Genomic DNA, 23,285 nt, shown 5'->3' with positions numbered 1-23,285 from the left:
AGAATAGCTTAGTTGGGCATGCAATCTTCACAGTAGAATACCTCTCCTAACACTTGTTCTCTTAGTCAGAAGAAAGGAAGCTACAGACAGACTAGCACAGGAGTAAGTCAATTACAAAAACTTGAAATGTAGAAAATAATTAGGACAATGCAAGGACAACAACAATTTAACAAACATTAGATAGAAGTAGAATGAAGAAGAGTTGGGAAACAAATGAATTAGGAGACAGGCATGGTAAAAAAGGAAAAGGTGTTCTAAATGTGGAGCAGTAAAAGTTAGGGAAGGAATCATAATAGTATTAACAGAAGGATTTACTGGGGCCAGCAGATCTGGCTGCTTTGGCACTTGTGGTGGCACCCCCAGCTCCCTGACCCGCCTCTGGAGCCCTCTTTTTGCCCTTCGGTCCTGATGTAAGAAATGAACAAGATAAAAAAAAAGATTAGCTGTACAGTTAATCTCCCCAAAAATATTTTGACAGGCAAAGGCAAACTCTGTAACATTGTACTTTTCTAAATAAGATCTCCTATAATACTACTATTGAGTTGACCTATTCCTAATATCCTAAACCTAGGGCCTATTCCAAATTTCTAAAACCTAAACAATATTACTACCCATGCACTGCAACAAATTATTTTTGCTTCACATCTCATTTCCAACCCACCTTTAATGGGCCAACTCAGTCCCCCTCGTAGATGCATATATAGTACACATCACTCGGAGATTGCTTGAGACTATGGGCCAGATGTAGGTCGCCCAATACCGGTCGGTAATGGCCGCAATTACCGAATTTCGGACGTTACCGACCGGTATTGGGCTTTTTAGATGTAGGTGGCATTTTTGTAGGATTCGGTATTTTACCGAATCGGTAATTTAAGGATTTGGTAAAATACCAAATTCTTAACATACTGATTTGGTAAATTACCGAATCCAGGATGTAGGGAGCACTCAAGTTAGTGCATTCCTCAGTTAAGGATTCGTTATTTACCACCAACTACAAGTTGGTGGTAAATAATGAAAACCTTTCAAAAAACATTTTTTTTGCTTTTCAACAGTGACACCCTGCCACCCTCCAATGTTTCCCCCCTTTTACCGAATCGGTATTTACCGATTCGGTAATTGACATTCATTCCTATGGGCCTCCTGGCCCATAGGAATGAATGGCAATTACCGAATCGGTAAATACCGATTCGGTAAATACCGAATTTTATAGATTCGGTCAAATTTACCGAAAAATTACCTACATACTATTTACCTATTCTTAAATACTGAATCGGTATGATTCGGTATTTAAGAATAGGTAAATAGTATTTACCTACATCTGTCCCTATATGAGCTACAAAAAGAAACACACAGATAATGCTTACTTACTGATATTACTTACTACTACCACTATCTTAGCGACAGAACAGAGGAGTCTGTATGGCTTCTTAAATAATCAGCCAGAGTGAGCACCGGCAAATATGATTAAGTAGCCCTGAGCACCCGGTTACCGCAAATTGGATCACAAAATATTTTAAATGTAAACTTAACTTACCGCTGACTGTGAGGAGCATGCTATTTGAAAAAATATATATATTAGCATTGAAGAACTCAACACAACAAATAAAGAACTACTCACTGAGCCTTGCCACTGTGACACCCAGCAGGTCGAGCAGGTCCTGCTCCCGGTCCAATGCGTAAGACTGGATCCGGAAAGTTTTTCGTCAGCAGTACCCCTGCGCGTCTGTAGGCGTCGTCATACTGCTCCACCTACATTGTTGGTGTCATAGTCGCCAAGATGAGGTCGCTGGAGCTACTTAGAGTAGCCCAGCAGGCTGACATCAGTTCTGTACACAACTTTCTGTGCCAGGAACGCAAAGCCAGGCAAGATACTGACACTGGTGCATTGAAACTAGGGCCCTAAAAGGATGAGCTTAACCCTACAAATCAGTTTGCAGAACGGGGAGGATGGGTGGGGCGGTAAGGAATCTATCACTAACTAATGTCTCTTAGAGATATATTGTTACACAAGTAATTAACTTGTGCATCTGAAAGAGACATGTTAGTGATAGATTCCTTACCTTAGAATAGATACCCCAGCAATACCAACCCTGGTGGTGGGTCTGCGAACCAAGATCACACCAGAAAGTCACAGAGAACAGAAAGGCCAAAGAAGCCGTCTCTCTGGACTTGAATGTCAAGGCAATAATGCTTGGTGAAAGTGTGCAGCGAGGCCCACATGGCTGCCTGACAGATGTCTTGCAGGGGGACACCACGTCCCAAAGCAGTAGTAGCTGCTGTCGCCCTGGTAGAATGGGCACGCACCCCACCGAAGGTTCCTTTTTAGCCAGAGAATAACAGGGCTTTGATACACAAGACGACCCAGTGGGAGATAGTGCTCTTGTGTACAGCCCGGCCTTTCTTCTACTTAGCCAACAAAGAGCTGGTCATCCAACCGGAACTGTTGTGTGCAATGCAGGTAAAATGAGAGTGCACGTTTTGGGTCCAGATGGTGGAGCCAGCCGCAGCCGGCAGTGGGAGTATCTGCAGGGCGGTGATGTGGGGAGGGGGAGGGTCAGGGTGGGGTGTAGTAATGTATGGATTATGGCGCTTCCCAGGTAAGTAAACATTTAAATAAATAAAATGAATTTCGTTGAGTGCACTGCATCCCCAAATGCGATGTAGTGCGCGCAACGAAATTCGTTTTATTTATTTAAATGTTTACTTACCTGTAAAACTCCGTAATCCATACATTACTACCCCCCCACCCTGCCCCTCCCCCTCTCCACATCACCGCCCTGCAGGTACTCCCAATGCCGGCCGTGGCTGGGTGGAGCCTCTCTTCCTCTCTAGAAGGGTGCGGAGATGGAAAGAAAGTGGGTATGGTGATAGTCTGGCCGATGTGGAAGGCAGTGACAACCTTCGGCAAGAAGGAAGGATGAGTGCAAAGCACAACCATGTCTGGATAAACCAACAGAAAAGGAGGCTTACAGGAAAGAGCCTGGAGCTCACTCACAAGCCTAGCGGAGGTGATGTCAACCAGGAAAGCAGTTTTCAAAGTTAACAAAGGAAGAGGACAGTTGTGAAGTGGCTCAAAGGGAGCGCACATCAAATAGGTAAGAAACAGATTCAAGTCCCACTGTGGCATTACAAATGTAATAGGAGGGAAAAGGTGAGTAACGCCCTTGAGAAATCTATTTACAACAGGGGACTTGAAAAGAGAGGGCTGATTGGGGAGCGTGAGAAAGGCTGAAATTGCAGAAAGATAACCCTTAATAGTGTCCAGAGCAGAGCCCTGCTGGGCCAGAGAACAAAAGAACAAAAGGACTTCTGAAAGAGGGGCAGAAAGGGGATCCACAGCCTATGCTGTGCACCATGCTCAAATGTGTTCCACCTGCAGGCGTATACCGATATAGTGGAGGGACGCCTGGCTACCAGAATGATATCAGAGACTTCAGGAGGTAAGTCAAAAGGAATCAACTATTGCTCCTCAATCTCCATGCATGTAGGTGGAGTCTGGACAGGTTCGGGGGAGGACCATCCCCTGCTGCTGCGACAGAAGATCCTCCCGAAGAGGCAGACAGATCGGGGGATCCATGCTCATACTGAGTAGCTCAGGATACCAAACTCTTCGAGCCCAGTCCGGAGCCACAAGTATGACTTGGACCCGGTCACAACTGATCTTCTTCAGCACTCTGGGTAGAAGTGGTATAGTTGGAAAAGCGTACAATAGACCGCAGCTCCACTTGTGACGAAAAGCATCACCGAGCGAGTGCTACCTTAGAAACTCCAATGCGCGAAAGTGATGACATTGTGAGTTCTCTTCGGTGGCGAATGGATCTAACCAAGGCTCTCCCCACTGTTGAAAGAGACCTTGCGCCACCTCAGAGTGAAGACGCCATTTGTGATCCATCATGCACCTGTGGCTGAGTTTGTCCGCCCTGATGTTCAAAGAACCTCCTAGGTGTTGAACCATCAAGGAAATATCTTGACATTCCAGTCATGTCCTCCTCTTGATACTGGGTCCACATCCCCACCCCGCCCTGTTTGTTGCAATACCACATGGTGGTGGTGTCGTCTGTGAAAACTTGCACCACCATCTCCTTGACAGAGGGAAGGAATGCTTTCAGTGCAAGAAGGATCGCCCGAATTTCCAGAAGGTTGATATGGAGTCGGGACTCCGCATGAGACCAGAGGCCTCTGATCTCTGCCTCTCCCATGTCGCCTCCTCATACCAGGAGGGACGCATCCATCACCACTGTGTGCTCTGGCTGGGGAAGGGAGAGGGATCTGCCGCTGACCCGATGCTGATTCGTGAGCCACCCCTGCAATTGTTTTACAGTGCGCTCCGAGATATGGACGTAGTCGGACAGGTCCACCTGATGCTGCACCCGCTAGAACTTCAGGTCCCACTGCAGGGCCCGCATATGCCATCTGTCATGGTTGGTCAGCAGGATGCAGGGGACCATGAGGCCCAGCAGCCTCAAGGTGGTCCTGACTGAAACCCAGGACAAGGGCTGAAAGATCGGAATCATAGCCAGAATGTCCCAGACTCGCTGTTCTGGAGGATACACCCAAAACTGTGCCATATCCAGAAACACTCCGATGAAGAGGATCTGCTGAGAGGCAATTAAGTGCGACTTCGGCACGTTGATGGAAAACCCCAGCAAATGCAGGTGGTCGGCCATAGTCTGGAGGTGGGAGATAACTGCCTGGGGTGAGCCCGCCTTCAGCAGCCAGTCGTCGAGCTAGGGGGAAGACTGAAGCATTTGATCTGCGCAGGTAAGCTGCGACCACCGCCATCACTTTCGTGAACACCCGGGGCGCTGGTAAGGCCAAAAGGGAGCACAGTGAACTGAAATTGCTCGCGGCCTACCATGAACCACAGGTAACGCTGCTGGGCCGGCAGGACGGGGATATGAAAATATGCGTCCTGCAGGTCTAACAGTACCATCCAGTGTGAGCATCTTGAACTTCTGCTTCCAGAGGAAGTGATTTACGTTCCAAAGGTCTAAGATGGGATGCAGGACTTTGTCCTTCTTTGGAACCAAGAAGTAGTGGGAGTAACAACCATGACCTACTTCTGGCGTCGGAATGGGCTTGATGGCCCCCTTGGCCAAGAGGACCATAACTTCCTGCTGGAGAAGTGCCAAGTGATTCCCCCGACATGCGGTGGTACTATGATGGCATGGCTGGGGGTTGTCTCGAAGGGGAGACAGTAACCCCCTCGGACAATTTGCAGAACCCACCTGTCCAATGTGATGTTGCGCCAGGGGTGGAGGTGATGGTGAATCCTGCCACCTACTGGCATCTGGTGGGTCTGAAACACTGGATGAGGAATGTTTGGAGGCAGTGGCAGCAGGGGGTGGACTGACCCACACGCTGGCCACATGACCCGCCTTTGCGGGTCCCGCGGCTGCACTGAGAATGTTGCTGTGCAGGCCTGTGGCTCTGAAACGAACATGCTTGGGCACCCCTTCCTTGACCACGAAAGGAGCGAAAAGCAGAAGCGGAACAAGTGCGTGTGGCCAAAAGGCCTAGGGACTTGGCTGTAGCCCGCGAGTCCTTAAAACTCCCCAACGCGCAATCCTCCTTTTTGCCAAACAGGGGAGTGCCATCAAAGGGCATGTCCATCAATGTGTTCTGGACATCCCCAGAAAAGCCAGTCATTCTCAGCCAGGCTTGGCGGCGCATCTTCTTCCCACACTGCTTCAGTTTCTTGGATTCCCTGTCCGGAGGTCCGGAAGGGAACGCGCTCGGGGACGCAGAGGCTTGGACAGCCAAGCATTCAGGGGTAGGGTGTTGGGAGAGGAAAACAGGGTCGCCCGGGGCCGGGCGATGGCATCAGGCCATGTTCTTATCCACAGGGGCCCCTGTGTTGGTCCTGGACCAGGTGCCCAAAAGAACATCCAAAAGTGCATTATTAAAGGGCAGCAGCGGCTCCGTAGAAGAAGACGCCGGACGAAGCACCTCTGTCAGGAGGTTAGTCCTAACAGCCACGGTAGGAAGCTAGAGGTGAAGAGCCTTGGCCGCCCTACGCAACACCATAGAGTAGGAACCACCCTCCTCTGTAGCCACGGTAGAAGGAGACAGTAAGCCAGGTTCAGGAGTATAATTCTGGTCAACTGCATCCCCCAGATCCTCATCACAGTCCAGGTCTAACTCGCATTGTGCTGAGACAGGGTCCTCAAATCCCTCCCAGTCCTCCCATTCCTCCACAGCCTGCAGAACATATGGAGGTCGGTGAACAAAGGCGAAGAAATTCCCAAACGGCATTGGAATCGACGTTGATCGGCACCCCTCCGCCACCGGCTCCACATTTGGGAGGAGGCCAGGGACGACGTCCGCCTGTGTCATGGCCGATGCCGGTGGCGGCGCAGTTGATGTCGGTGGAGGTCGTATCGGGCCAACCGACATGGACGGGGATCCATGTGTTCATCTATGGGAGTCTCTCGGCATCGAGGCCGAAGTCTTCGATGACGTCAGGGCCGCAGATGGTGAAGTCGAAGAACGAGGACCCCCAGTCGGGCCCACGGGGCCCGAAGGCACACTAACAGGGCAGGACAGTCCGACACGTCCCATGGCTGACAGGAACTCCTGCAGCTGGGCCAGAGTCGCCGATGGACCCAGAAAGGGTGGGTAGGCCATCGGCAACTGTGGAGGCTTCCCCAGAGCCGCAGGGGTGGTGCCACCTGCAACCTCAGCCACGTCGCACAACTGGCTAGGGGAAGGCGAAGAACGACAACGCTTCTTAGACTTCTTGTGCCTCACCTTATCTGACTCCGAGTACGAAGACTTCGAAAGATGGTGATGGCTCCGTGGCTGGACCCTCAACCTCCCACGGGGCTGGGACAGGACCTGGAACGGCACGGAGCGGACTCCCAGGCCTCTAGCCACTTTTAGGACCGCTCCCACAAAGTTTTCAGAGCCATGGCCCAGCAGTGGGGGCATGACTCGGAGTTGTGGTCGCGCCCCAGGCAGTAGAGACACTCTCGGTGCGGGTCCGTCACCGACATTGTGCAGGGAGAAACCGTGCAAGACTTAAAACTGGGCATCCCTATACACCAGGAGTCAAAGACTCAAAAAACAGGGAGAAAAGTCCCAAAAATAACTCAGTCATAAAGTGACTGGGGGTACCGCTCTCTCCGGATCTACGCTTGCTGGCGTGGAAAAAGAAAGAACTGACGTCATCGCAAGTAGGCGCGTCTAAGTAGCTCAAGCAACGTCATCTCAGCAACTATGATGCCAACGATGTACGCGGAGCAGTATGACTACGCCTACTGACGCACAGGTGTACTGCTGACGAAAAACTTTCCGGATGCAGTCTCCTGGGGATATTCTAAAGTAAGGAATCTATCACTAAAGTGTCTCTTTCACATTGAGGATATTAACAAGCCACTCTATGCTTCTGGTATTGATGATGATTCAATGGCATTCTGGAAATCTTTCATAAGATAGTCTGCCCTAAGCGCCACATTTTCTTGGTATAAGGCAAATGGAATCCTGTTAGGGCCCGAAGCACAATCTTTTTGTTTTAGCATATGTTTACATACCTCCTATTCAGTAATATCTAGTTCACTTTCCAAATTCATTTTTTCCATTCCTATGCCATTAAACATATAGTCATTATGTGTAAGTATTACACATTTTAGGATATATGAATCCACACATACACATTACGCTGGGTGCCAGGAAGAAACAGCAAAGCTTTTGTTGCTTGTGAGATTCATAGGATAACAGTACACCCATATAATAGAATTGAGCCAAATAGAGATGAGGCTTTGAATTATGTAGTCCTGTGATAAATATAAACAGACTAGTCTTTGCATTTTCTAGTCTAATGATGAAAAAAGTAGAAAAGTGCTTTGCATTTTGGGTCCTTTGGGTGAAGCCTCATAGCAAAGTGTTTAACATTGTTGAAGACTTTTTTGCTGATGTCTCCTGAAATGGATCAGTTAGTGAGTTCTTTGCTTTAACGTGTACATTTGTATTTAGCTATATAAAGAAAGTAGGCTTACTTTTTCAAAGTAAATGCACTGTCTCAATTGGTAGTATTCTTGAGTGGTAGAACTGTGTTTGCTGGATAGTTATGCTATGTTATACATATAATCGGTATTGATTTCTCGATGCTAGGCCACACAGAATGGAAGGGGATAATGAAGGAGGTTAAACGCTTGATGCAATAGCCAGAACTTACGAGGGTTCATAATGACTCCTGGGTCTCAGGTTCATAAAATGTTGAAGCTTGATTCACTATCTTCTTGATAGGGTGTTTGTGGTCCCTATGTGCCCTTCTTTGATAGTTGACAACAATGGTCATCAGTACAGAGATGGTGATTTGACCATCATGCTCTTTGCCTTGTGAATGGTTAGAGTCCTGCCTCATTCAAAAGGCCCATTGCTGTTTTATTACCTCTGTTTTCATATGGACCATTTCCAAATCCAGGATGGTCACCATGGATGTCTGGGTTGATGATCCTTGACTACCAGGTTAAACCGAGTTCTGATAGTTAAACTAGCACAGCCTTTTTGCCTATGACTGGCAAAATCCGTAGTTGGTTGATTTCGTCAATGCCTGCTAGTTCACTTAACTGGTCCCCATCCTTTGTGTGAGCGTTTTTTTATTTTTGCAGGACCTCCTTCAGGTTCTTGTGTAGCAAATTGCTTGTTACTTAACTCTCTCCAGTTATCTTACAGTCTTACCAGTAGGAACCAGTCTCCAGCTTCCATCTGGTCCAAGTTGCTCTCAGAACTAATGATGGCAAGTGTGTCTGCTTTTGGGTTACCTTGAATACTGTCAAGTGTTTACTGTTGTGTCAATGAACTCCTGAGTTTACATGATCTAGTAGGCTCCTTGCTTACCAGAGCTGCTGAACCAATGCTGATTTCACTGCCTAGTCTAACCTAGTTTCTTTCACATGTTTTCATTTATGTTGCATCCCCACCCTCTGCCGTGCAAACAGCGTTGAGGGCATTACCAAACTGGGAGGGCGAAGGTCAATCAACTCAGAACTCTAAGCTGCCCGTGGGTAAAGAAAGTTGGTACAATCATGACAGGACCAAATGTGGGTAAATACAACCCTTATTTTATGTTGTTGGGTTGAAATTGAAGAATTTTCCTTAATATCCCTATGTAGAATGTACAAGAATAAATTACTGATGAAACCTAATCAGTTATAGACCAATTACAGTCAGTCTTGACTCCTAGACTCTGTGGGAAATCACAAGGGGACCCCAATAGAACCCTCCCCCCGACTCAACTCAATGTTTTACGCCACTTCCGTGTTCTAATGATGTCGACATGACCTGGAAGAAGAAATAAACTCCTGTCAAAACACTAAAGAAGGACTATCCTTCTTTTACACAGGCGGAAAGGGAGGACAGCAAGAGGAGGAGCCCATTACCAGTGTGTGAGGGAGGAGAAAAGGAAATCCTCCGAAACAGGAAAGGTCTCGGATGAGGAGAGAGGGGCGAAACCAGCAACACGGAAGACGCTGAGGAGGAGGAGACCGGCGGAGAACCACGGGAGACTACAGAGCAGAGGATGATGGAGAGATCCACCCGCCTGAGTTGAGAGAGGTAGATGCTGAACACGACTGGAGTCCAGATGAGTGGTGCGAGGAGGGGTGGTCGCCCAAGGAGGACATGCAGGAGCCTCCACAACTCAGGAGAGTTGCGGCAGAGGCGGTACATGACAAAGCAAGGGGGGGCGGGTGAAGTGGAGAGTCAGTGGAGGTCGAGAGGGAGGTTGTGGATTAATGTCTTTTCCATGCCCTACTTTTTCTTAGTTTTTTTCCCTTTCCCTTTTGTTCTTGCACTGAAAGGAAGGAGGGTGTATACAGAAAACAAATCGATTCCACCACCTGTACAAGAGAACTATATAATCGGAGTATAGCGACAGTTCTTTTTATGCAACGCTAAGAAGGGATTACAGTATTCCTGTCATCATAAAAGAAACAAAAAAAGGGGAAAAGAACCCAATCACTTCTTGCTTTTTTATTTTTTGGGGACGCTTTATTTTTTTCTTTTCGCACAATTATTTGCTTTCACCCAGGTGTGGTGAAGGTGTCTGTCCTACCCTTCATGGGGAGACACACATACTTACTGTGGTGTTCCGGCGTGGGCCTTGATAATTAGGCCTGGTCGCATGCGCCGGGGTGGACACGCGCAGCGACAGCCAACAGCCCACACACTTGGTTCTCGTCGGAAGTGACGTGCCCGAGCGCACGCCTTCCATTTATTGACCCCCGCAGGCCACGCCTGGCCTGCGGATGTGTGGATGCGTGTTACGTGCATCTGCTAGTGTGCTAACCGCACTACATCTCTATCCAACTACACAAAACTTTGAAAATGTTCAACCCAATGCTATTCAGAATATCACAATAATTGTTGACCAGGCGTTCTGTACTTGCGTGTCCCCTTGATGACGACTTCAGGGTCTCAGCTGGCAGGCGTAGTCATTTAGTCTTTGACTTGGACGGGGATTAGGCCTCAGACTGTACCGCGGGGTGCGGCCTGGCTCTCGTTCCCCGCTGCGCGATGGATTCCGGATGGGGGTGGACATGATTGACAGTCCTCCTCCCTGCACTGGCACCGGCCCTCGTGTCTCAGTTGTTGAATCGTCCTTTTCCTCTTGTGTTGCGACTCGGGGCGGCTCGTTGGTTCCATCCATGGCTTCGGATTCTACTCTCGGGCTAGGGGGGACCACTTTGAACCATGAAGTGTTTCTCGAGACTTCTTCCCCCCCCTTGTTGGCCGTCACCATAGTTCCTCTCGTGTTGGTGACAGTCCACGGGCCTGGTTCGTAGAATGTTTGGAATTTTCCCCCCGGGCGTCTGTTCCTAATGACAACCTTATCTCCTCGATGTAATTGCTTTGGTATCGCTCTGCGCCGGTGGCTCGCTCGCACATTGTTCCGGCGTCGGCGTTCTTGAGTCTCCCTCATGTCAACCCCTACCGGTGTCGGTCCTGTGGCGATGGGAAGGAGGTCTCTGCGTTGGCCCTGAAACATAAGTGACCACGGGCTCTTCTGAGTAGTGCAATGGGGCGTTCCTCGATATTCTCTCAGAAACTCATGTAATCTTTGCTCCGGGTCAGCTTCCTCTACCACTGCGATCCTGAACATTTTGTTGAGAGTTCGCATAAACCTTTCGGCCTCTCCATTGGCTTGTGGCCACTGGGGGGTGATGCGCCTGTGGGTGATGCCTCTACTTTTCAAGAACGTGGCGAACTCTGTTCCTTGGAATGGCGGTCCATTGTCACTCTTAATCTCGCCGGGGAATCCGAATAGTGAAAATATTTTTTCGAGCACTGGCCCCACGTGTATGAACGCCGTGGATGGCACTCTTTCCACAATGGGGTATTTAGAGTATGAGTCAATGACTACCAGGGTGTGGCCCTCTCCGGGGAAACTTCCGAAGTCCACGCTGACTTTGGACCACGGGGTCGTGCATGCTTCCTCAGTGATTATGGGGACCGGCCTTTCTGGTTCGCTAGTTAACTGGCAGGACATGCAATTCTTGACATATTCTTCCACTGTGTTTTCTAGTTCAGGGAACCACACCTTCTCTCGCATGCGCGCCTTCATTTTAGTAGCACCCTGGTGGCCCCCGTGGGCGAGCTGGGTAGCTCGGTGTCTGAGACGTTTCGGTATTACTAGGCGGGTCCCTCTCAGCAGTATGCCTTCTTCCGTGGCGCTAAGCTCATGGCGGATGTGCCAGAATTTCGTGAGGGTTTCCTTATCTGCGGCTGTCCAGGTGTTGGGGGGGTGTAGGTAGTCCGTCCAGGATCCCTCTTGTACTGCTTGCAACGACCTCAGGTATGGGTCATCGTCCACTATCGCCTCCTTGATTTCTTCGATGGTCATGCATTGGGGGCAGGAAGTGAGTGCTACCCACTGGACATATTCCTCACAGTCTCCGTCTGCAGCTACTGGCTCTTGGGGTAGTGGGTGGCGCGATAGGTAGTCGGCTGGATTTTTGGCTCCCGGTCTGTATACCACTTCCATGTCATAGGTTTGCAGCTGGATCACCCACCTCTCGATACGTGGTGGTGGGTGAGGAGCAGTGCCCTTGAAAAGCGGCACTAGGGGTTGATGATCGGTGACCATCACGAATGGTTGTCCTTGTAAGTAAAGATGAAAATGGCTGCAGGCCCACTTGATTGCCAGGGCCTCTCGCTCTATCTGTGCGTATCTGGTCTCGGTCGGGGTCAGCGCCTTGCTGGCGAAAGCCAGCGCCGTCCATTTTCCGGGCTCATGTTCTTGTGTCAGGACTGCCCCCAGGCCCACTGGGCTTGCGTCCACGATGACCTCGGTCCGCTTGGCGGGGTCGAAGTATGAGAGCGTTGCATTCTCAAGGAGGGCGTCTTTAATGCCTTGAAACGCATCGTGTTCCTTCGGGCCCCATGTCCAATCGGCGTCCGCCTTCGTAAGTGCTCGGAGGGGCTCGCTGCGGGTTGCCAGTCCTGGTATGAAGCGGCCACAGTACGTGGCCATCCCGAGAAAACTCCTTACTTCCGTTGGGGATTTTGGCGCTGGGGCGTCCTTGATGGATTTGGACTTTCTCGGATCAATTTGGACCCCTTCCTGGTTGAACACATAACCAAAGAATTCAATTGATGATTGGAAAAATTGGCACTTTTCTTTGTGGAGGGTTGCTCCATAGGTGCTCAGTCTTTTTAGCACATCCCGTAGTTGTTTGTAATGTTCGGATGCGGTGGCGGAATGAATTAAGATATCGTCGCTCACATTGAGTACCCCCGGCAGTCCAGACAGCAGTTCCCTGATGGTGTTCTGGAATACCTCCGCTGCCGACGATATTCCAAAGTTGAGGCGTTTGTACCGCCGGAGGCCAAGGTGGGTACTGAAGGTCGTGATGAAGCGACTCTCTTCGGCAAGGGGTAGTTGGTGGTAGCCCGCATTGAGATCGATTTTCGAGAACCACCTCGATCCGTTCACATCGGCTATGATGTCGTCCATCGTGGGTGTTAGGTGCCTCTCCCTTCTGATCGCTGTGTTCGGCAGCCGCATATCGATGCATAGCCGAATCTTGCCAGGCTGTTTAGGCTTTTCGACTATGACCATGGGTGAAACCCAGGGGGTGGGTCCTGTTACCTTTTCAATGACCCCCATGTTCTCCAGTTTTTCAAGTTCCTTTTCCACCAGTGGCCGCAGGTGGAATGGTATTCGCCGATGGCGTAGGGCTGTGGGAGTGACGGACTTGTCGATATGGAGCTTGATTGGGTCGCATTTGATGCAGCCCAGACCTTTGAACAGTTCAGGGAATCGCTCCAGTAATTCCTCCACCTGGTGGTTCCGAATGCGGTTGGCGAAAGCGATCAACTTTAAGTCCTCCGCGGTGTGGCTGCTCAACAGCGTGTCGGCTTCTCGGTCGATGATGTGTATCGTCGCGGTCACTTCAGCCTCGTCAGCTCGTATGGGTATCACAATTTTCCCCTTTAGAGGGAGGGGAGTGTCTGCTCCGTAGGCAAAGATTCTAGTCTTGGAGCGTAGGACTTCCGGACGAGGACGCAATTTGTTGAATTCTTGCAGCCCCATGACGTTGACGGTGGCGCCGGTGTCAATGATAGCTTTTACCTCATTTTCTCCCACCTGTACTACACATGTTGGCTGTGGTCGTCGTCTGAGTTTCAGCTCCCGGGCAAAGGAGATTACATACGACTCTTCGTCTTCCGAGTCTGACTCGTCATAGGTTATTGGTAGGAACTTGTCCGTTCTCTCCGGGGGTGGGTCCGTGAGTGATAGTTGGCGGACAGCTTTGGTGGGTGTCCATGATTTCTTGGAGTTCCTGGGTTGGCTCTTTCTGCGACAGACCGACGCAAAATGATTGGGGATTCCACAGTTCCCGCAGGTTTGACCTTGAGCGGGGCAGTCTTTGGCTGCGTGAGGCTCATGTCCGCAGTATCCACAGCGGCCTTGAGGAGTGTCTCTTCGGTATCCCTTCTTCGCCTGGCCACGTGGTCGTGGTCGTACTGCGTCGGCGCGCTCCACCTTGACGGTTTCCGTTTTGGCGGGAGTTTTGTGTAAGGCCTGCTCCATCGCCGTTGCTCTGGCGTCTGAAAGTTCATGTGCTCTGGCCAGGATGAGAATGTCCTCCAGTGAAATGCCTGGTTTCCGCAGGATATGGCCCCTCAGTGTCTTATCTCGGCATCCCTGGATTAGTTGGCGCCGTATGGCTCTTGGCTGGTCTTCATCCGTGGAGCTAGCCAGCTCCCGCACTCGAGTGTGGAACTGGTCCATGGATTCTCCTTCACGCTGACGGGCCTGCCCTAGCTTGAAGACTTCGAAGTCCACGTTTAGTTGAGGGTCAAAATGGTTGTTTAGGGCAGTAACAGCAGCAGCGTAGGTGGTCACCCCCGTCGGGTTGGGGAGGTGTTTGAAGAGCCTGAAGATCTCGTCCCCTGCGTAGTGAAGAAGAAGTGATCTTTTCACCGCGTCGTCCGTCTCCCTCGTGACTACAAAGTAGTTCTCGAGCCTTTCCAACCAAATTTTCCAGCGGGGTGAGGCGGTGGATGGATCACTTGCCTCACTGAATGGCGGCAACACCCCAGCGGCAGCATGCTGGAAAGGGATGTTGATGATGGGAGCCCCTGCGTCTTCATCCCCCATGACGGCGGAGTCTAGAACCTCTCCAGTCCCTTCCGCAGGCGCGCAGCACCACGTGTACCTTGGCGGGAAGAAGACACTGTTTGTCGTCTGGGCTCACGCGCCCCTTGGCCAGTGGAGGGATGCAGGTCAGAGCAGCAGCAGCAGGGGTCTCCACACAGGATAACAGTACTTGGCAGCAGCAGCCAGTCACACCAAGTCTCAGCAGACTCCTGCACAGGACATGCACGGCGGCCGCTTGGCAGGGCAGATGATAGGGCCCGTTGCAGGAGAATCGTCCCTCCACTCACTCCCAATGCGTGGGAAAACGCAGGGCGCGTCGACCTCGCGTATCACGCGAGATGCGTGAGGTATGGCAACCGGCCGCCGTGTGGAGCGGGAAGGAACGGCGGCCGTGGCGGCAGGCACCCGTCTCACACCTCTTCACCAGGGCAGTGTTGGAGGGGGGGTAGCGCCCTCTGGCAGGCGAGGGGCGGGCAGGAAAAAGGCACGGCGGCCCCGTAGTGTAGCCAGCAGGTTCAGGCCACACGCGGTGTGCACCGCAGGAGCGAGCGGGCTGCACCGCTCGATGCACGGTGAACGGGCAAGGGTTGGGATCCCATCCTCGTCGCCAATGTGGTGTTCCGGCGTGGGCCTTGATAATTAGGCCTGGTCGCATGCGCCGGGGTGGACACGCGCAGCGACAGCCAACAGCCCACACACTTGGTTCGCGTCGGAAGTGACGTGCCCGAGCGCACGCCTTCCATTTATTGACCCCCGCAGGCCACGCCTGGCCTGCGGATGTGTGGATGCGTGTTACGTGCATCTGCTAGTGTGCTAACCGCACTACACTTACCATGTCTTTTCTCCTCTTGTCTTCGAGCCTCCCAGGGTCCTCCTCCGGAGGAAGTGGAAGACCTAGAAGAGACATGAAATAAAAAAAAAGAACATCACAGAAGATAATCAGTTAAAAACATCACCTTGGTTCAAATTTTGAATAAATTCAGGCAAAAATTGCACATGTACGGCCTCCTCGCTTCTCTTTCTGCCCATCCCTCGCACAGATTTATTACAGATAAAGTAGAGAAATAAAGAGACCATTTCAGAAGGTGACTAGGAAAAAAAACAAAGGTTATGTTTTCCATTTTCTACTAGAACTTCTGTTTTCTCAGAATTTATTAAAGCTAACTACTTCTCATCTACTTACAATATAAATTTAAGTTAGTTGGCAGGATTCGCTGGATATAGTGTCGCTGTCTATTGGAACCTGTATTTGGGTATATAGTCTACATATAAATATATGTTGTTCCCTATATTTGAAGTATCATGACAAGAGGGCTAAAATCTGTGTGAAAACAATGGGGAAAATGTGTAAAGGTCTTAGGAGCCCCGTAGTTAACTGGACGATCTTGTGCTTTATAATAGGTAAATTGACAGACTACCTATGATCCAAAAGCAAAGAATCGAGCCATTCCAGGGGAATTCCATCTGTGATGGCAGCTCTAAGGCAATTAAGTAAAACGTGAGTTTCTAGACCACATCACCACCTTGACTAAACAGTTGAGTGCTCTGCAGTGCTATTTTGACAATCAAGTGCACAAACAGGGCACTTGTCATTCACTTTAAGTCCAGTAGGACGCATCCCCCAGGGCATCAAAGGTAAACAAACACAACTGCCATTGTTGAGGACCAGTAACCCTTGACAGCCCTGAGAACCCAGCCAGTTCCGATACAAGGGTTCCCAATTATGAGTACTAGACAGACCTTTCATTTGGAAGAGCCAACATGCAGTGCCAAACAGCCATCCTTAATCAGAAAGGGTACACTTTTGGTGTTCTCCTGTGATCAGAGCACATTTGTAATGACAGTGATAGGTTGAAAACTAAAATCAGCCCCATGAACGGGATCATGAGTCAGGGTTGGGAGATTGCAAAACATCTTACTCTGATAGCTGTACACTATCCCGTGCCCATTTAGAAAATGCCAAAGTAGGAAATTAGAGTATTAGTTGAGGGGGTGAGAGTCCAACTCAAATAATAATCACAATCCTACCCTCTGGTAGCTTGGCACAAAAGCAGTCAGGTTTAACGTAGAGGCACCATTTAAATTATTTATGCAGTACTCAAACAATAATAAAGGGAAAACACACCACAAGAAAAATCCCAAACCAATGTAGTGAAAAAGAGTTAACACATAAAATGACACTAAAATTCAAAAATGTTAGAAGTAGAACAGGAGTCATGAATTTTTAAAGTTTATGGTCCAAAATAGTATCAAAAAGGGTAAGCGACAACCACTGTCATCTGGTTGGGTTTTATGAGGAGAAAGTCAAAGGTTAAGGCTGACCACGATGGAGCATGGGTCGGGAGAAAGGGACTACGTTTGGCCAGGTGAAAGATTTTACCTTTGAACTTAGGCCCTGGAATGGTAGTCAAAAATCCTCAGCCGGATAACATAGCAGGCTATGGCCAAAGAGGGCTGCACATTGTCGGATAGCTGCTGGATGAGGTCTCAGTGAAGCCTACGACTTTTAGTGGAAAAGCTTGGAGTGGGACAAATGTGAATTTTGCACACAGAGAAGATCCCCCGCCATCTGGACACTTTTTACATTTTCACCCAGTGAAGATATCTACCTTCGGGCATAGTCAGATTTTTAGAGCTCGGATTCTTTGAGCGAGACCCGGCTACAGGCCTTAGCTGAAGAGGGTTCCATGAGGTCAGACAACTTCTTCGCAAAGTTCCGCTGGATCAGATTTGCTGCTGTCGGCAAGAAGGTAACTGGAGTAGTCTAAATCTCTGGCCCAACAGCAATGCATCTTTGTAGGACAGACTCAGCAGGTTGGTTCCAGTTTCCAGACAGTTCTTATAGCAAAAAGTTGCCAAAAAGTTTTGAACCCCGAGGATTCGGGAAACTTTAGAAGGAGTACACTTTGAAACCAACCAAGGGTCCAGAATCTTGGAGGACAACTCTGGGGGCAAGGCTCACTCAAGCAGAGGCCAGCAGCAGGTTCCAGGGCAGGTCCAGTTGGAACTGGTCAGCTGGACAATTGAAGGATAGCCCTCTGCAATCTTGTTGTATTCTAGTAGCAAGGTCAGCCAACTGACTCTTGGAGTCATCTCAGGAGTCCTGGGTCAAAGGCAAACAGATCCAGCTTTCCTTCAGGTTCTTCAGACAGCATGGCAACCCATCTTCTGATTTTTCATAGGTCCAGAAACATTTTGAAAAGGGTATTGGGGATGCCACTTTTATGCCCAGTGCCAGCCTGTGAGTGGAAAAACTCCTGGGCACTCCTCACCAAATGTGGTAAAGGTTATCTGGGGTGCCCCACCCACTTGGCACAAGTTACTGTTTTGTACAGTAAACTATTCCCAGGGCCCTTCTTTACCTAAATCCAACATGACATAATTATTGTTCCTGTGCTAAAAGTTCTCTGTGCCCACCCAGAGGTGTGGTTATGATGATGAGCAATCCCTTCCTTGTGGTCACTCCAACCCCGTTCTGTGGAAGCTCCCACCACTGTCTCCAACCACAGTAGATTTGGAGCCACGGTGACTAGGAAGACAAAGGGAGGTGAGATACATCTGACAGGGAAGGCACCCTTTAAATCTCAGAAATGTCTGGGCATATACCCCCAGGTCATCCGGTTCAAAGAAGAAATCACACCTCTCCACACCCAAGCCTTTTGTCCACTGTCTGCGAGCAATACACATAAAACCAAAGGTGAGGAAATAACAGTCAGGTGACATTGGACACTGGCAGAAAGGCTTATTTAACTGAGATAGAGAAATGGAGGCTTTGTATAAGTGTCATTTCAAAACATCGCAATACAAAACAACACTTGACAATAATTGGAATTTTAAATTTCTATTAAAATCAGTCCTTGAATCATAGCTGAGTCTAAACCGAAGTTAAGCATTATAAATTGTTATACTGTAACCCAGTGTTTTCCTATAGGGTGGCCAGTCCTGCCACAATTTTAAAAAATGACTTTGTCGGTTTGTCACTGCCAGGAAATGTAAAAGGTTACATATTAATTTTGTGCTTTTTCAATACATGCACCCTGCCTACGGGCATTTAGAGCCTACTTTATGGGCAACATGTAAGCATTAAAAAGCAAGGTTTAGGCCTTTATCTTGCCAGGTTGAAATTGAAGTTTAAAACTGCCTACCCAAGCTTCGGGGGCAGTCCTGAAATTAAGTTTTACAGTGCTACTTTAGTGAGTGAGACATTTAGTGCTTCAGACCTCTTGTGGCATTTTCTTTACTGGCTTTGGGTACATGTAATACCATATACAGAGGACGTATAAGCAAATTAAATGTACCAGTTTGGTGCATGCCAACTTTGTCCTGTTTAAAGGGAAGAGCACAATCACTTTACTGTTGGTTAGCAGGAGCAAAGTGTGTGGAATCCTAAAGCCAACAAAAGCATCCAGTGTGTCAGAATCACAAATCTGGTCCTGTACGCTGATGACTAAAAAAACAAATGGAGTACCTCCATTGGGTTTACATAGTCATGAAGTTCACTGGAGTACTGAAGAAAAAAAAATGGTAGTCCACTAGAGCAAAACGACTCAACTATATCATGACATGCAGGGGTCTTTCCTGCAACAAAATGTGGGTAAAAATGTGTGAATTCCTGTGCTGCTGTGCGAGTAAGTGCTGTCTTAGTATCTTTATGTGTATGGCTGTGCATGTGTTGTGTGTGGGTGTATGTATTTTGTGGTTGGAGTTGTGATATAGATAGGGAACTAAGGTGATGCAAGGACAGCAGTCACTTTTTAATGAGGCACAAGGAAGAGAAGCTGTGGATGCAACCTACTACTGTGGTCCTCCACTTTACAAGACCCACTGCTCAATTATCTGTTGTGATAACATTCTCCACAGCCTGGCTGTCTGTTGTGATATCACTGGCTTGCTAAACTGTGTTCCCTTCCTTCTTGTCTTGCTAGGCAGTGCTCATATTGCCGGAGGGAGCTTGAGTAAGAAAATTAATTAGAGAATTAGAGAGTAAGCTGTTATCCATTCTCTCTTTGGCTTCCTGCTGACACCCTTTTACAAGACCATCTATAGCGTTAGCATTCACTTACTATAATTCTGAAGACAGTCAAGTGGAAACTTCTTTTTGTGTCTGGCTTAACAGCGCAGTTGTCACCAGGCGTAACATGATTAACCTAAAAAAGAGATTTAAAGAGTACTACGGATAGGGGTTTTGGCTCTGTCTACATTTTACTAGCCAGGAGTACATGTTTTAATTGGGTAGAATGTGTGTGCTTCCACAAAAGGGTGCTTTCCCTCCCCATAGTTGTGAATATTACTATATTTTGTTTGTTTACCCAGTTGTCTGAGCCAGCAGCAGCACAGCTGCTCAGAGAAGGCTCCCTAAGAAATATAAAGTATCAAGCTTACAATGGAATGGAGAATGATCTTTCTGGAGCAGACAAATGTCACTGTAATGCTATTAAAGTGTCTTACTTAAGAACATAATGTATGTGGTTGTTTTTCTCTGGCAGCAGTAACACAGAAGGGAGGAGGGCAGTCATGAAGAATGCATTGCTGTTTTCAAGTTCCAGCATCCCTCCCTTTCCTCATTAACTTTAAACTTCATATTGCAATTAAGTGTTTGAAAGCAGTATAGAATGCCCCACGAAACTCTATCCTACATTCTCTTTTACATAATGTATTTCCTTTGAATCCCTACACTTCCTCTGCTGCTTAACCTCACACCCCTACAATTGCTTACTCTTTTTCCATGATTCAACCCACTTCTCAAGTTCATTTTTCATGTTCTGCCAAATAATCAGAGGCAGGCATCCCACTAGGTCCTCTTGTGATTGTTTTGCCGGAGAGACCACCACACCCCACTATACATGTTTTATTCAACTGTGTGCAATGCTTGGCAGCGGCTCCTAAGTCAAGGAGTTTTCGTATTTGTGCTGCACTTAGGGCCCATTTTAGATCTTGGTCGACGGGTTACCCTGTCACAGTGGTGACGAGCATCCAGTCTGCCGAAATATAAATCCCATAGTATATAAGGGTGATATATTATATCTAGCGGATTGGATATCCGTTACCGTTGTGATAGAGTAACCCGTCCACAGAGATTTAAATCAGGCTCTAAGTCTTGTGCTTGGAGCCTGTTTCTCTAAATGTAAGTGCAGTGGCAGATTCAAAGTGTGCAGTTCTCTTCTACTGCAAGAATCTTCTGCATGTAGCACATAAAAGAGCACCCCTCGGTAAAAGGTGCTCAATTAGGGGAATTTTAATCCAGTACTGTCTAATGTACATGTTGCAGTTTGCAGTGCTGTGTACTATAGTTTGAATGTTCTGTGTGTGTTTGTGTTTCAGGTGATGTCTGTATACGCGTACTTAAGTTATAATCCGCCCCATTTTTTTTTTATTGTGCAGGACACTTATAATTAAAATGTGTTTGGCTGCCACCAAAATTGTGTTGCTTTCACTGGCATATCAAGACAGAAGCTATTATCACACAAACATAGTTTAATTAGGGCTAGTCTTTGAAATCTGTACGTGAAGCTATATGGCTAGGGAGTAAGTGTCTTTAAAACCCATGAACCACTTTAAGCATCGGAGAAAGGATGCATGCCCAATCAAACTGAGACAAAGAGCTGCAAGAAAAGACTGGGCTGACGCCTGTCATGCTGGTTCCTCCTATGACGTCATAAAGCTCTGAATTAAATCCAGTGCTTAAAAATCCACATCAAAACGATATAATCTGCCACTTTGGGTCATTCAAATTAGTAACAGCTATTTCGTCTGGAGGTGCTGTTAAATAGTTCCTATTTGGCACTACGCACCCAGATGTTCTACTAAAAACCATAGATTGCACAGTATTTTTTTTTCAAATAACCTCTTAAAAAGTGTAGATTCAAAATTAGTTTTGTGTTGGGTTAAATACCAAACATGCACTTCATTGTTTATCTGGATTCCAAGTACCTGGACAAAAAAAATTCTACACTATTTTCCCGATGTTCTGTTCATTAGCACAAATATACCTCTAATATTTGTGGTGTTCCTTCAATGGCACAGATTCTGCACTAGTTATCCGCATAAATATACATAGATTCAGCACAGTTTATCCACTTAATAATTTGTTTTTAATTAGTCACACATCTGTCATTAGAAACTGTAAATAAGAGGTTTTCTTATTATCCAGGAAAAATGGAAAATGGCACTCAAAAAGCCCCGTTAAAAAGCCGATAATTTAGCATGACTGGGTACCTACTGTCAGGCAATTAGTGTTATTGCTAATAGTCATAGAAAACCACGTTATTTGAAAATGAATGCTGCAGTTGCTCCGGGGAAAAATACCATTACAAAATATCTCTTATCAAACTCTACATATCATTGTCTTATATTTTTGATGGGCCTCGAACATGTACTCATTTTCTATTTCTGGTTGCCCTTTTTTCCACTACAGCAAAATAACAGTTCAGTTTTGTTGAGAAATGGACACTGTCTCCGATTTGTAAGTATATTAAAATTATATTTATTATACATATGCCTGGCATGGAGCAGTCACAGTTGGTTACCCAAATGGGATAATGTATAAGCTGCTTTAATCTTCAGATGAGCTGTAGGTCACATGGTTGCAAAAGAATATTTATTTTGCGGAGAGGGGAGCCGAGTGATGAAGTTGTTCATTTTGGCTTTAGAAATCATGTAGACCAAGCCTTATTTGCCTGCGTGGTGTGATCCTGGACAAATGACTTAATTTTATCTTCCACAGTCCTGCCATAAAATGTTGTAAAAAACACAAACGCCCAGAACAGGAGCGCTACATACTTTTAACTTCTATTACAAAGGGTAGTTCTAGGAAGTAGTAATAATAATAATAGCAAACACCCTTCAATTAAACTATAGGGGCAGTGCCAGCCTGCATTTTCCTATTCATTTCTTCTATTCAGTTGAATTTAAAATGCTTGAGTCCAAATTAATAACCACACAGTTCCAAAAAGTTCTCCGTGTGATCAGCTAAGGGTCATCTGCGCGAATCCCAGTCTCCCGGTGATAGCCTGTGAGATCTATGGCACACGTCGATGCTTACAAGCACCCCCTGTTGCTTCAAAACTTACTCCTTAAAACTGACCGGTGCAGGTACTCCAGGCGATTGTGCAGCGGGACTTTTGTTACGTGATCATGCAAATATTTCAGGTACAGAAAAAACAGTATTTCAGTTTCTGAGTAAACCTAACCAGGCGGTGATGTATTATTATATTCAAATTCAAGTTCAAAATCATCTTGTTTCGGTTTTCGAAGAAGACCATAAAAGAACAATAAAAAAAGAACATTTTTCCAATAAAAATACATTAAAAATCAGTTAAAATTATTTACATATTCATTACATTCGTTGATACGGAATAATCATTCAGTATTGTGGTTTGGGCGGTGATTGATTCAACATTTTAAATAAGAGACAATCGATTTGGCGTATAGTTCATTTTCCAGCATTTGCAAAGCTAAAAAAGCTGGGCGATATGTTCGAAGACCCATAATCTTTACTATTGGGATTATCCAGCGGTAAAGGGGGGCCATAAAAAATTTACAAAAGAATACTGTGTGGATGTTACTTTGGGTGGTCACAGAGTCATAGGGGCAGGGTAAAAGGTGAGTAGACCAGTCATTTTGTTTTGGGAACGAGATAAGCCAATAGAAATTATCCAATCTGAGTCTGGTTAGTAAA

The sequence above is a fragment of the Lissotriton helveticus genome, chromosome 7 (assembly GCF_964261635.1).
Source record: "Lissotriton helveticus chromosome 7, aLisHel1.1, whole genome shotgun sequence".
Classification (NCBI taxonomy): domain Eukaryota; kingdom Metazoa; phylum Chordata; class Amphibia; order Caudata; family Salamandridae; genus Lissotriton; species Lissotriton helveticus.
This window is presented reverse-complemented; position numbering follows the sequence as displayed.